Raw genomic sequence first — 12,877 nt, forward strand, 5'->3', positions numbered from 1 at the left:
TCTGTACTTATTCCCAAACACCTTAAATTTATGCCCCCTCATGTTAGCCATTTTAACCCTGGTAAAATGCATCTTGCCATCTACATGTTCAATGCCTCTCATCATCTTATACACCTCTATTAGGTCATCCCTCATCCTCTATCACTCCAAGTTCAAGTTCAAGTTTATTGTAATCTGATTGTACATATACAACCCAACGAAACAGTGCCTCTCCAGACTATGGTGCACACACGAAAGTACATAATGATCACATAAATAATCAAAATAAATATGTATAAATATTGGGATGATTTACACAGTTTCAGGATACTGTTCATCAATCTCACAGTCTGAAGAAAGAAGTTATTCCCCAGCTGGGCAAAAGGAGAAAAGACCAAGTTCACTCAACCTCTTCTCATAAGGCATGCTCTCCAATGCAGGCAGCATTCTTGTAAATCTCCTCTGCACCCTCTCTCTTGCATTCACATCCTTCCTGTTGTGAGATGACCAGAACAGAACCATATTTCAGGTAGGGTCTAACTAAGGTTTTATTTAACAGCAACATTACCTCACGGCTCTTGAACTCGATCCCATGGTTAATGAAGGCCAACACACCATACACCTTCTTAACAACCCTATTAACCTGTGCAGCAGCTTTGAGTGGCCTATGGACAAGATCTCTGTCATTCCACACTGTCTTGAGTCCTCCCACTAAAATTGTAACTTGCCTTCAAATTTGATCTTCTGAAATGAACCACCACACTTTTCTGGGTTAAACTCCATCTGCCACTTCTCAGCCCAGCTCTGCATCCTGTCAGTCTCCCTCTGTAACCTCTGGACTCCACAACATCACCAACCTTCATGTCATCTGCAAACTTACTAACTCACATTTCCCTCTCCTCATTCAGGTCATTTATAAAGATCACAAAGAGGAAGCCCCTAGAACAGATCCCTGCAGAACATCACTGGTCACTGACCACCTTGCAGAATATGAGGAATCTACAACCACCCTTTGCCTTCTCTGGGTAAGCCAATTCTGTATCCACAAAGCAAGGCCTCCTTGGATTTCATGCTCCTTTACTTTCTGAATGAGACTTGCTTGGGGAACCCTTATCAATTGTCTTACTGAAATTCATATCTCTATCCAGCACTCTACCTTCATCATTGTGCTTAGTTACATCCTCAAAAAAATTCAATTAGACTTTTGAGACATGGTCTTCCAAGACAAAGCCATGCAAACTATCCCTAATCAGAATATAATGCAAAAATTGCTTATAAATCCTGTATCTCAGGATCTTCTCCTTGCTGCAATATTTGTTGGAGCATTTAATGCAGTGGTTCTCAACCTTTTTCTTTCCACTCACATACTACTTTAGGTATTCCCTATGCCATAGGTGCTCTGTGATTAGTAAGGGATTGCTTAAGGTGGTATGAGGGTGAAAAGAAAAAGGTTGAAAACCACTGTTTTAATTGTTAAAATTGTTATGTGCTTGGTTTCATAACTCCAAAGGAAATGGGCTGATGACAATCTTTGTCAAGCAAAATATTTCAGTAATAATTGGGTCTAGAGCAGTGATTCTCAACCTTCCCTTCCCACTCACAGACCACTTTAAGCAATCCCTTACTAATCACAGAGCACCAATAGCATAGGAGTTACTTAAAGTGGTCTGTGAGTGGAAAGAAAAAGGTTGAGAATCACTGATTTAATGCAAATAGCCATGTTGAAATATTACTTATTTTCTAGTGACAATCTTTCTATGCAGTGTCTCAGATTGAAACTCAAACTTTGCACAATTGAACAAAATGGACTGGAGAAGCAGAAATGCTACAGATACTGGAATATTGAGCAAACAAAGAATTCTTGGAGGAATTCAGCAGTTCAGGCTAAGTCTTGATAAAGGGTTCAGATCCAAAATAATGTCTCACCATTTCTACCCATGGATTTTGTATGACATACTGAATTCCTCCAGCAACTTTTTGTTTGCTGCTCAAATTGCATGGTATAGATTTCTGTATTACAAAGGACAGAAACCCACATTCCCTCTGCGGCAACACCCACATGTGTTATCATGTGATTCATCCTATTTTGGATCTTGGCATCAAAAGGGAGATGAGGAAATTGCTGTATCAATAGACAACCTTTGGAGTTGATAACTATCATATTTTCCCCCCAAGACTTCATTTCATCATCCAAGAGAAAGATGTATATGAATGTATTTTGGCCTACTTTGACAGCTCTAATAACTAGTAGAGTGATTGAAAAAAGAACACAAAACAATTACTTCCTTTAAGATAAAATGTTATTCATATTTCCCCTCTCCCCCAAATAATTAAAACTATTCTTCTTGTTATCCTCCACCAAACAGTACAAAAATCACAAAGGAATAGATATTTATTTTGCTGCCTTGGTGGAAATATCTGCTATAAAAGCAGAAAATGCTGAAAACACTCAGCATCTGTGGGAAGAGAAACATTTGACATTTCAGGTCAGAGAATAAATTGCATCTTACCAAGAGAGAATATTTCTAATGAAGGGTCTCCAACATGAAACATTAATTATTTTTTCTCTTTCCACAGGCACTGCCTGATCCTCCAGTGCTTGCAGTGTTCTCTGTTTTTACTTTCCATTTCCAGCTCTTTTAGATTTTTCATTTTAATTTTAAATCAGTGTCTTTTTCATTTGACATAAATAACTTTGCTCAGTTGAACTAAATTGTCAGGAAATAGAAATTACAAAGGAAAACCATCTTACTAAATAACTATATAGGCGCAACAATGGGGCAGGTATTTCCAAGGATATATAGTTATCTACATTAAAAAAAATCTTTTCATCCCATTCCTACATGGGCAATTGTTGCGGCGCACTCTTTCATGGTGGAACTGGCCTCGTTTGTACCGCCGTGTGGTGGGGCAGCCATGAGAAGAGGGCACTGTTGGGGGTCCTCCTTATCCCGTGGTTCCAGCCCAGTGTGCACCTAAGTTGGCCGTTATGACCTCACTGCTCACACGGTGGCCGAGCTCACGCTGCCCTTAAAGAGGCACGTGCAGGATTTGAATAAAACAGTTGTTGGTGATGGCTGTGAGTTTCTTTGCTGTAGCTCCCGCTACATTGGTGACCCCTGAAGAGCCCAGATGCTTTTCTGGTCTCCCAACATGGATCCAGCTGAGATCAACGCCGTCACTGTGAAACTGCCCCCCTTCTGGACCCATCGCCCGCGTACATGGTTTGGGCAGGTGGTGGTGCAGTTTCATCTCAGGAACATCTCCGCAGATGCCACGATGTTTTACCATGTCATGAGCGTGCTAGACAAGGAGACGGCAGCCAGGGTGGATGATCTCATCCACAACCCACCAGCTGAGGGTAAATACCCTGCCCTCAAAAATCTCCTTCTGGGCACCTTCGGTCTCTCCCCGTAACAGTGTGCCTCCAGACATCTGCATCTTGATGGGCTGGGAAACTGAATGCCATCGGCCCTCATGGATGAGATGCTAGCACTGGCGGAAGATCACAAGCCCTGTTTCTTGTTCCACCAGATCTTCCTGGAGCAGATGCCCGAGGACATTCAGCTCCTGCTGGCGGACAAAGATTACAGGACCCACGGTGAATTGCAGCCCAAGTGGACATCCTTTGGCTCACCAAGAGAGAGAACGAAGCCGCCCTCAGCCAGGTCATCCGTCCAGGTCCAGGAGCTAGCCGGTCACAGCCCCCCACCCCCCCCCAAGCACAAACCAAAGGAGCACCACCTAACTTGTGCTTCTATCCATCAATGCTGGGGGGCACAAGCTCACAAGTGCAGGCAATCCTGTACCTACCAGGGAAATTACTCGGCCAGCCGCCGTTGATGTCTACCACCATATCTCTACGCAAGACCCACTGCTGCACGCCAAGGCTCAACAACTTCTGCCTGAGAAGCTGCAGCTAGCCAAAGAGGAGTTCTCTTGCCTGCAGGAGTTGGGTATTGTCCACTGCTCTGAGCCCCTGGGAATCCCCTCTTCACATGGTCCCCAAATCTTCTGGAGGCTGGCAACCCTGTGGGGATTATCGGTGCCTGAACAATGCAACTACACCAGACAGGTACCCAATCCTTCACATCCAGGACTTACAGCCAACCTCCACAGCACCCAGCTCTTCTCGAAAATCGACCTGGTTCAGGACTATCATCAAATCCCAGTCCACCCCAAGGATATCGGTAAGACGGTGATCATCACCCTGTTCGGCCTGTTCGAAGTCTTGCACGTGCCCTTCGGACTTAAAAACGCAGCCCAGACTTTCCAGTGCCTCATGGATGCAGTAGGCAGGGACCTGGACTTTGTGTTTATATACCTTGATGACATCCTGATCGCCAGTCGCGACCATGAGGAGCACAAGGCCCATCTCCATACCCTGTTTGCCCACCTGGCGGAATTCAGCCTCAGTCAACATGGCCAAGTGCCAGTTTGGCAAGCAGATGCTGCATTTCCTGGGACACACCATCTCGGCAGCAGGAGCCGCCCCAGCACCAGAAAAAGTCATGGCCGTATGGCTGTTCCCCAAACCCACCACCCTCAAGGGCCTGCAAGAATTCGTAGGAATGGTGAACTTTTATCATCTTTTCATCCCCGGCAGCGACTGCATCATGCAGCCGCTGTTCTCATTGATCGCCTCTAAAGACCTAAAGACTCTAAAGTCCAGAGGGCGATTTCGTGGCCACAAAGGATGCACTGGCCAGTGCGATCTTATTAGTTCACCCGTGCCCGGAGGCACACACCATGCTCTCAGTAGACGCCTCAGCCACTGCCGTTTGGGGCGTACTCAAGCAGTGGCTCTACAAACAGTGGCACCCGCTGGCCATCGTTAGCAGGCACCTTCGACCGCCAGAGCTCAAGTACAGCGCCTTCGACTGGGAGCTCCTGGCGCTATACCTAGCCATCTGGCACTTCCAGTACTTCCTGGAGGGCAGGCCATTCACTGCGTTCACTGACCGTAAGCCTCTCACGCAGGCCCTCGCGATGGCCAAGAATCCATGGTCAGCCCGCCAGCAACGCCATCTCTTCTATATGTCGGAGTTCTCCACTGACATCCGGCATAGGGCAGGTAGAGACCACATCGTGGCGGACGTGCTTTCCCGATCAGCAATCAACACCTTCACCCCTGGCCTCAACTACACCCAGCTGGCGCAGGCACAGAGGGAAGACGTGGAGATGCAAGCCCTCTGTACCACCATTTCGGGGCTCCACCTCCAGGACATTCGGTTGCCGAACAGCTCGGACACGCTGCTCTACGACATCTCCAATGGTTCACTGCTCCCGGTAGTCCTGCCACAGTGGAGAGATCACGGGCCTTCAACATGGTCCACGATCTAGCACATCCCTCGGTAAAGGAATCGGTGTGAATGGTGGTAGAGCGGTTCGTATGGCATGGGCTCAAGAGGGAGGTAGCTGAGATGGCGAAGAGCTGTACTTGGTGCCAGGCCTCCAAGGTCCACTGGCCTACGCAGGCCCCGATTCAGCAGTTCGACCTGGCAGTCAAAGGTTCCAACACATACATGTTGACATTGTGGGGCCCCTGCCAATGTCCAGGGAGGCGTGCTACCTGCTTACGGACCACAAGATGGTTGGAAGCCATTCCCATTAAGGAGGCTTCCACTGAGATGTGCACCAGGAGCTTGGTCGCCCACTAGATCGCCAGGTTCGGAGTTCCGATGCACATCGCCAGCGACAGGGGTGCCCAGTTCACCTCCGCCCTCTGGACTCAATTGGCAAATCTACTGGGGTTTAAAGTCCACCACACCACGACTTATCACCCGCAAGCAAATAGCTTGGTGGAGAGATTTCACTGCCACCTGAAGTCAGCCCTCATAGCTCACCTCACAGGTCCCAGCTGGGCAGACGAACTACCCTGGGTCCTCCTCGGCATCAGAACAGCACCCAAAGAGGATCTACAGGCATCATCTGCAGAGCTGGTGTACAGCACACCACTCTCATTGCCTGGTGAGTTCTTCAGCCCGGAATCCGACTCTACAACCTAGCACCCAAACCTATTGGTGGACCTACACAGCAAGCTCACCTTGCTACCCCCCCCCCCCACCCCACCCCAGCTGCCTCCTTTGCATCACGGCGCCTGACCAGCTCGTCTTCCCAAAGAGCTGGACTCAGAATTCATTTTCGTTTGGTGCGGACTGCACACTACACCTTTGCAGCGCCCTTACGAGGGCCCATTCAAGACTTTTACATTAGACATTGGGGGAAAAAATGAACTGTTCACAGTGGTCCATCTAAGGGCAGCACACTTGGACCTCTCGCGACTGGTTCAAATGGCTAAGCCCAAGCGCCAAGGCCGTCCGCCCAAGCAGCGGGACGCGTAAGCCAGTTCTGGTGGGGGTTGTGTAGCGGCACACTTTCTCATGGTGAACCGGCCCCGTTTGTACTGCCGCGTGGTGCAGCAGCCCTGAGAAGAGGGCGCTGTCGGGGGTCCTCCTTACCCCGTGGTTCCAGCCCAGCGTGCACCTCAGGCAGCCAAGCTCACACTGCCCTTAAAGGGGCGCACGCAGGATTTGAATAAAGCAGTTGTTGAGAGCATCCAAGGTAGTGGCTGTGAGTTTCTTTGCTGTAGCTCCCGCTACACAATCCCTTATACTGTGTCTCAGTTCTAGACATTCATATAAGAGGAAACAACTTTTAACATCTGTCTAGTCAATCCTCCAAAAAAATCTTGAATGTCTTAGAGATCATGACTTAGTATTCTAAATGTAAGTGATTATGAACTAATCATTATTGGTTCAGAAAGGATAACCCTTTATTACTGGGAAGCAATCAAGAGTAAATCTAAGCTGCCTTAATTCTAAAGTCAGAATGTTTTTTAGGTAGTGAAATGGAAACTACTCATTAAGCTCCAATAGGTTTTGACTAAAGCATCGTATAATTTCAGCAAGGCTTCCTTACTTGTGTGCTTTGAACCACTTGCAATAGGGCTAGGATACCATTTAGTATTTAATGAATATATAGCAATGGTGATTGATTTTTTTAACCAAAAATAGACTTTATTCACAATAAATTATTTACAAAAGGGAACTGTTAATTTCCCCCACCCTTTCTTTCATATCCATACATTCCCATCACTGTGCATTATTACATTTGTTTACATTTATACCATTACCACCACTTGTCACTTCTCCCCACTCTATTGACTTTCCATCAGTCTCAGTTCCTCAATGCTTGGTAATGAGAGGACTCTAGACTGTGGTCCTTCCCTACAACATCTTCACGTTGGCTGCACCAAGCCTCAGAGCATCCCTCAACATGTACTCTTGCAGCCTGGAATGTGCCAGTGGATGTCTGACTCCAGTGTGTCTCTGGGAATAGCCCATAGATCAGAGAGTCACACTGGTGGATGAAATGTGACCAGGACCCATGCAACTTTCTTCAAACACTCTTTGCAAATCTGCATTCAGCAAAGAGCTGGGCAACAATCTCTACTCCACCGTAGTATTCTCGAGTTTAACGTGCATGGCGGGTAATGTTCCGGTTGTACAGGAAGGATCTGACTGGGTGGACTCCTCTCACTGCCAGTTTGGCCCAGTCCTGTTGCTTGTATGTGAGCTCTGGCAATGAGACATTCTGCCAGATGACCTGGATGGTCTGCTCAGGGATCCAGCCACTGGATCCATTGAGTCCTCCTCTCTCAGTTTCTGTGCTGACCACTGCCTGATGGCCTTGTGGTTGAAGGTACTGTTCTGGAAAAACCTTTCCATGAAGGATAGGTGGTGTGGAACAGTCCACCTGACTGGGACATTGAGTGGCAACAGGACTAGGCCTATCCTTTGCAAGACCTGGGACAGGTAGAACCTCAGTACATAGCGGCACTTCGTGCCCTAGTACTTTGGTTCCAGGCACAGACTGATACAGCTACCCATGAAGGTAGTCATCAGGATGAGGGCCATGTTGAGTACACCCTTGCCTCCATTGTCTGGTGACTTGTACATGGTGCCCCTTTGGACCCTATCCATTTTGGACCCTCATATGAATCGGAAAACTGCTCTGATGACCGCCAGGGTGGAGGTGCAGGGGAAGGGCCACACCTGTGCCATGTACAGCAGTACTGAGAGTACCTCACACCTGATGAGCAGGTTCTTCCCCATTAGTGAGAGGGAGCGCCTTCCTCACAGACCCAAATTTTGATGGACCTTTGTGATTTGCTCCAAACAATTTTTTTTGCATGCCTCAGCCTCTCCAAACCAGTCCCCAGCACCTTTAGGTAGTCAGATCTGACTGTGAAGGGGATGGTGGACCAGTTGGGCTCGTTACTGAAGAGCATTGCCTCACTATTCTTCTCGTTTATTTTGGCACTTGATACAGACTCAAAATGCCCGTCAGTCTCCAGACTGATTGTGTATCCAAACAGAATACAGCAACATCATCCATATACAGCAAGGCCTTGATCTGAGTGCCTCCACTGCCTGGCAACGTCACTCCTCTTATGCCCTCATCCTTTCTGATGGATTTGGCAAATGGCTCTATGCAACACAAAAATGAAATAGGAGAGAGCAGTCTGACTCCAAACTTAATGGGAAGCTATCTGTTTCTCACCCATTTATTTGGACTGCACTTCGGAGTCTGTGTACAGCAGTTTAATCCAATTCTGGATACCCTCCCCAAAGCCCATTTTGGAGAGCTCATCCATCATGTATGTGTGTGATATCCAATCGAAGGCTTTCTCCTGGTCTAAGATGATCAGGTAGGAGTCCATCTCCCTGTCCTGCACATAAGCAATGGTTTCCCTGAGTAGCGCAAAACTGTCAGAGATCTTCCTGTTCAAAACCATTTAGGTCTGGTCTGGGCAGACTTGACTCGATTGATGATGGCTTTGGAGAGGATTTTGAAGTCAATGTTTAGCAATGATATGGATCTCCAATTTCTGATATCTTCCTTCTCTTGTTTGAAGATGAGGATGACGATGTCTATCATCATGGAGTCTAACATGCTTCTTACCAGGAAAATAGCATTGTTTACTTCCAGCAGGTCAGGACCCACCAGTCCCACAGAGCTGTGTAAAACACAGCCAGTAAGCCATCGCTTCTGGGAGTCTTACCCGACTCAAAGGAATGGATGAAGCCTGCCTGCTGCCCCAGGGTAATTGGCCGGGTCTGATATTCCCGTTTGCTGTCATCTACAACCTCTGTGATAGAGGAAAGCAAGTTTTGGGAGGCTATTCTGTCTGTAGCCTTTGAACATTTAGATTAGCATAAAAGGATCTGCAGATTCTCTGAATGCCTGTCTGCAAGGATGTAACAGAGCCATCCGCTTCCACAAGGCTATGGATTTTCAGAGCTCCCTCTGTGAACCTTCTGTAAGAATAAACGTGAGCATGCCTCATCCTGGACTTTGGATTTGAAGATGATCTTTGAGGACTCTGAGGTGAATAGCAAACTCTTCCCCTCTTGACCACAGAAGGAGGAGTTGCTGGAGGTCACTCTTGGGCAGCATGGTTGGTGTAGCAGTTATCACAATGCCTATACAGGGCCAGCAATTAGGACCGGACCTGGGTTCGAATTCTATGTAAGGAGTTTGTACATTCTCCCCATGTCTGCGTGGATTTTCTCCGGAGTTCCGGTTTCCTCCCACCCTTCAAAAACATTTTGGTTAATGGGGTGTGTGGTGCACACAATAATCTCATCGACATGATGGAGTGATTAAACGGCTTTAATTACCAAAAACCTGGGCATTACTGATACACTACTTGGCCAGGTTCCAGGTACAGGAGCAAGAGAGGACAAATCCAGGCATACCACGCCTTTATTGAGAAATCCGGAGAGGAGCCAAGGGAGAGGTTAGGGAAGGTCAAGTAGGTTCGGACTGGCTAGTCCATACATCATTACAAATGCCTTTCACCACAGGGTGTAAATTGGGCAGCATGAACTCATTAGGCCAATGGACCTGTTACGGTGCTGTATGTCTGAATTAAAAAAATTAAATTTTTAATTTAATGGAGTTGGCTCAGTTCCCACTGCCTGTCTTGCCCTCTGAACTCCTTTGAGGATAAAGAACCTGTTGATATTCTCCATGGTCGCTTCCCTCCAGGTTACTGGGGAGTCAAAGAAGGGTCTCACAGTTCTCCAACCAATGTACTCCTTCTTTAGTTCCTCTACATTCTCTGGGGACAGCAACTTCACATTCATCTTCCACGACTGATGTGCCAATTAATCAACTGCTTTGCTGAGCCTGTTAATTGTTGTTGGAGCTGCATTCATCCAGGCAAGTGGAGAGTATCCCACTACATTCCTAATTTGTGGAAAGGATTTGGGTTGTCAGGAATTGAGTTCTTTACTGCAGGTTCCACATTTTCTGACTCATTCTTGGAGGTTCCGATTAATTTCTGGTGACTACAAAAATATTTATGACAATGCCATTGAATATCAAAGTAAGTGGTTAGATTCTCTATTATTTAAGGTGATGATTACCTGGTATTAGTGTAGCATGAATGTTACCAGGCACTTATCGGCCCTATCTTGAATGTTTTCTAGGCCATTCTATATATAGCCATAGAATGTTTTACATTTTAAGGAATTACAAATGGAAGTTGAAGATGTTTTAAAATTTCTTGCCAATTCACTCTTGTAATCTATCTTCTCTATCAATTTCATCATCATTTGTTGCTTCATCCTAAAAATCTCTTAGGCTTACTAAATTTCTTAGTGTATATGCCTTTTCTTTTATTTGGATACTATTCCAGGCCTCCATAATTAGCCATATTCCTATTAGGTTATTTCAAAACTTTGTCCAACAATTACGTTAAAATTTTGGTTTCATGAGAGATCACATCATGCAAAAGTAAATAGCATGTGCCAATTGCCATGACATTATTGTTTTAATCTACCAAAATTGCTTACTATTCAACAAATGGAAATAAAATTGTACAGGACAGAAGGTTCTATTTTCTACTGCAAAAATAAATCCCACACCATATTCAGCAAATGCAAAGGGCTAAAGGAGGTCTTTGTCATTAGGATTGAGAGTTTCTGGTTTTCTGTTTCTTTTCCTTCAGTTTCTTCATCAAGACAAGTGGATCAAACTACGCTGAGTAGCCCTTGGCTTAAGCATGTATCTTTCTCTAGTTGTTTTCCTTCCTCCCTTTAAGGATTCTCTGAACTTGCCTCAACAAAAAAAAAATCCCTGACCACTCCACTTCCTTACCTGGCCCACATGCAGTCTGATATTATAGAAGTTTCTCTGTCCTTTGATATTGTTACCTGGTTCTTCAAATGTCTTACCCACTTTACTCTCAGACCTTGCAAATTACTGCCACATCTCCAGTTTGCATTTTTTCAAAGCCTTTCAACATGTTGTAAACATTCAGATCTTTTATGCTGAGTTATAATGATGGGCCTTCAACCTTAAAAATTAACTGATCTTCTTTCAATAGATGCAGACTGATATACTGAGTTTTTCCAGCATTTTATGTTTTATTTCATATTTACAGTATAGTTCTTTAATTTCCATACCATCTTGTCTATTGCTCATTTCAATCTCTCCAAACATAGAGATCCAAAATAGAACCAGCTGCAATCTTTGATATGGTTCATCTCAGCATCCTCTTCCAATGCCTTTCTGTCTCTTCCAATGCCTTTCTGATGTCCAGTACTGAAAGAGGTGAAAAGATAAAAGGCACCACTTTCGACCGCTATCACATAACTTGTCCTCCTTAGTCATCCATTTCATCCCTTGACAACTGACTGAAATGAAATCGGATTACTTATGACTTTCTTCTTATCATTAAGTTGTCTTGGACCACATTCTGGTGCTGTCCTTTGGACCTCTAAGCACTTTAGGATATTTTTGCTTTGATATAATAGTATAAATGGAAATAGTTGTCAGTCTACAAGGATTAATACAAAATTGAGTTAACATGATTCATTTGAACAACTTTACTGCCAAATTCCATTCACAATATTTATTCTGGATCATAATCAAGAATCGTGGCATAATGACTCAATGAGAATAAGCTTAATCATTGCTTTTGTGATGTGTGTCATAATGAATGAATTGTATGCCACATCTGAAGATGGGTCCACATAAATACAGTGCCCTCCATAATGTTTGGAACAAAGACACTTTTTTCCTTTTCTTGTCCCTGTGCTCCTCAGTTTTAAATTTGTAACCAAACAATTCACATGTAATTTAAGTTCAAATTCCAGATTTTATTAAAGAGTATTTGTATACATTTTGATTTGACCATGTTGAAATTACAGCACTTTTTATACAATGTCCCCTCATTATATGGCATTGTTGTGACTCAAGGGTGGGGGGGGGGGGCAAGACACTACCTCTACCCCTATGTCTACGAGGAACTTTTGTCCGGACTGTCAGTCCCATAAGTAAAGGAGGTTATCGTGGAGGCCAGCTGCCGTAGCCATTATTGAAGGCCAGCCCCAGTGCTTTCCGGAAAAGAACAGGGTGAGCGGCAACAGTGGGCTCCTGAACCCCACTTTTGGTGGTAAAAACTCACCGGCTTCGTTGGTGGCATGGGGAAGGCCTGGGCCTTAGGGCGTGATGTAGCAACTTGGTCAATAGAGGCCCTACCATGCTGCTTGGTGTGCCAAGGATATCTGTGCGGGCCACTACTTTGCATGGGCCACTGAAATCGTCATCAGCAATGAGGAGGCCGATATCTTCTGGCACCTGCTCAAGAAAGACTTGTTCGACAGTAAACCTGGCTTATGGCTGTCTGCTAGTGCCAGCATCTTGTTCATTAAAGCTGATGGCATGTGGTTGCCTAGGCCATCCATGTGGAGCAACTGCACTGCGTGCTCATGGTGGGAGAGGCCAAAAATACAGATCAGGAATGTCTTGATTGTTTCATACATGTCCATAACCGATGGCTGGTGTATGAAGTCGATGATGTGGTCTGCTGTTTCCTGGTCGA

At 45.5% G+C, this 12,877-nt stretch overlaps 1 long non-coding RNA gene across 16 annotated transcripts in view; it reads left to right on the plus strand.

The window, feature by feature from the left end:
* The window catches only part of LOC138738794 (uncharacterized), a 321,374-nt gene that overhangs the window by 90,827 nt on the left and 217,670 nt on the right, over positions 1 to 12,877 (plus strand). For 12 of the 16 annotated variants that reach the window (XR_011341758.1, XR_011341761.1, XR_011341757.1 and 9 more), the window contains exon 3: positions 888 to 1,004. The exons of the other annotated variants lie outside the window; for them this stretch is intronic. This is a non-coding gene — a long non-coding RNA (uncharacterized lncRNA). The remainder of the gene's footprint in view (positions 1 to 887; positions 1,005 to 12,877) is intronic. 16 annotated transcript variants of the gene reach the window in all.

Source organism: Narcine bancroftii, chromosome 7 (genome assembly GCF_036971445.1).
Source record: "Narcine bancroftii isolate sNarBan1 chromosome 7, sNarBan1.hap1, whole genome shotgun sequence".
Classification (NCBI taxonomy): Eukaryota; Metazoa; Chordata; class Chondrichthyes; order Torpediniformes; family Narcinidae; genus Narcine; species Narcine bancroftii.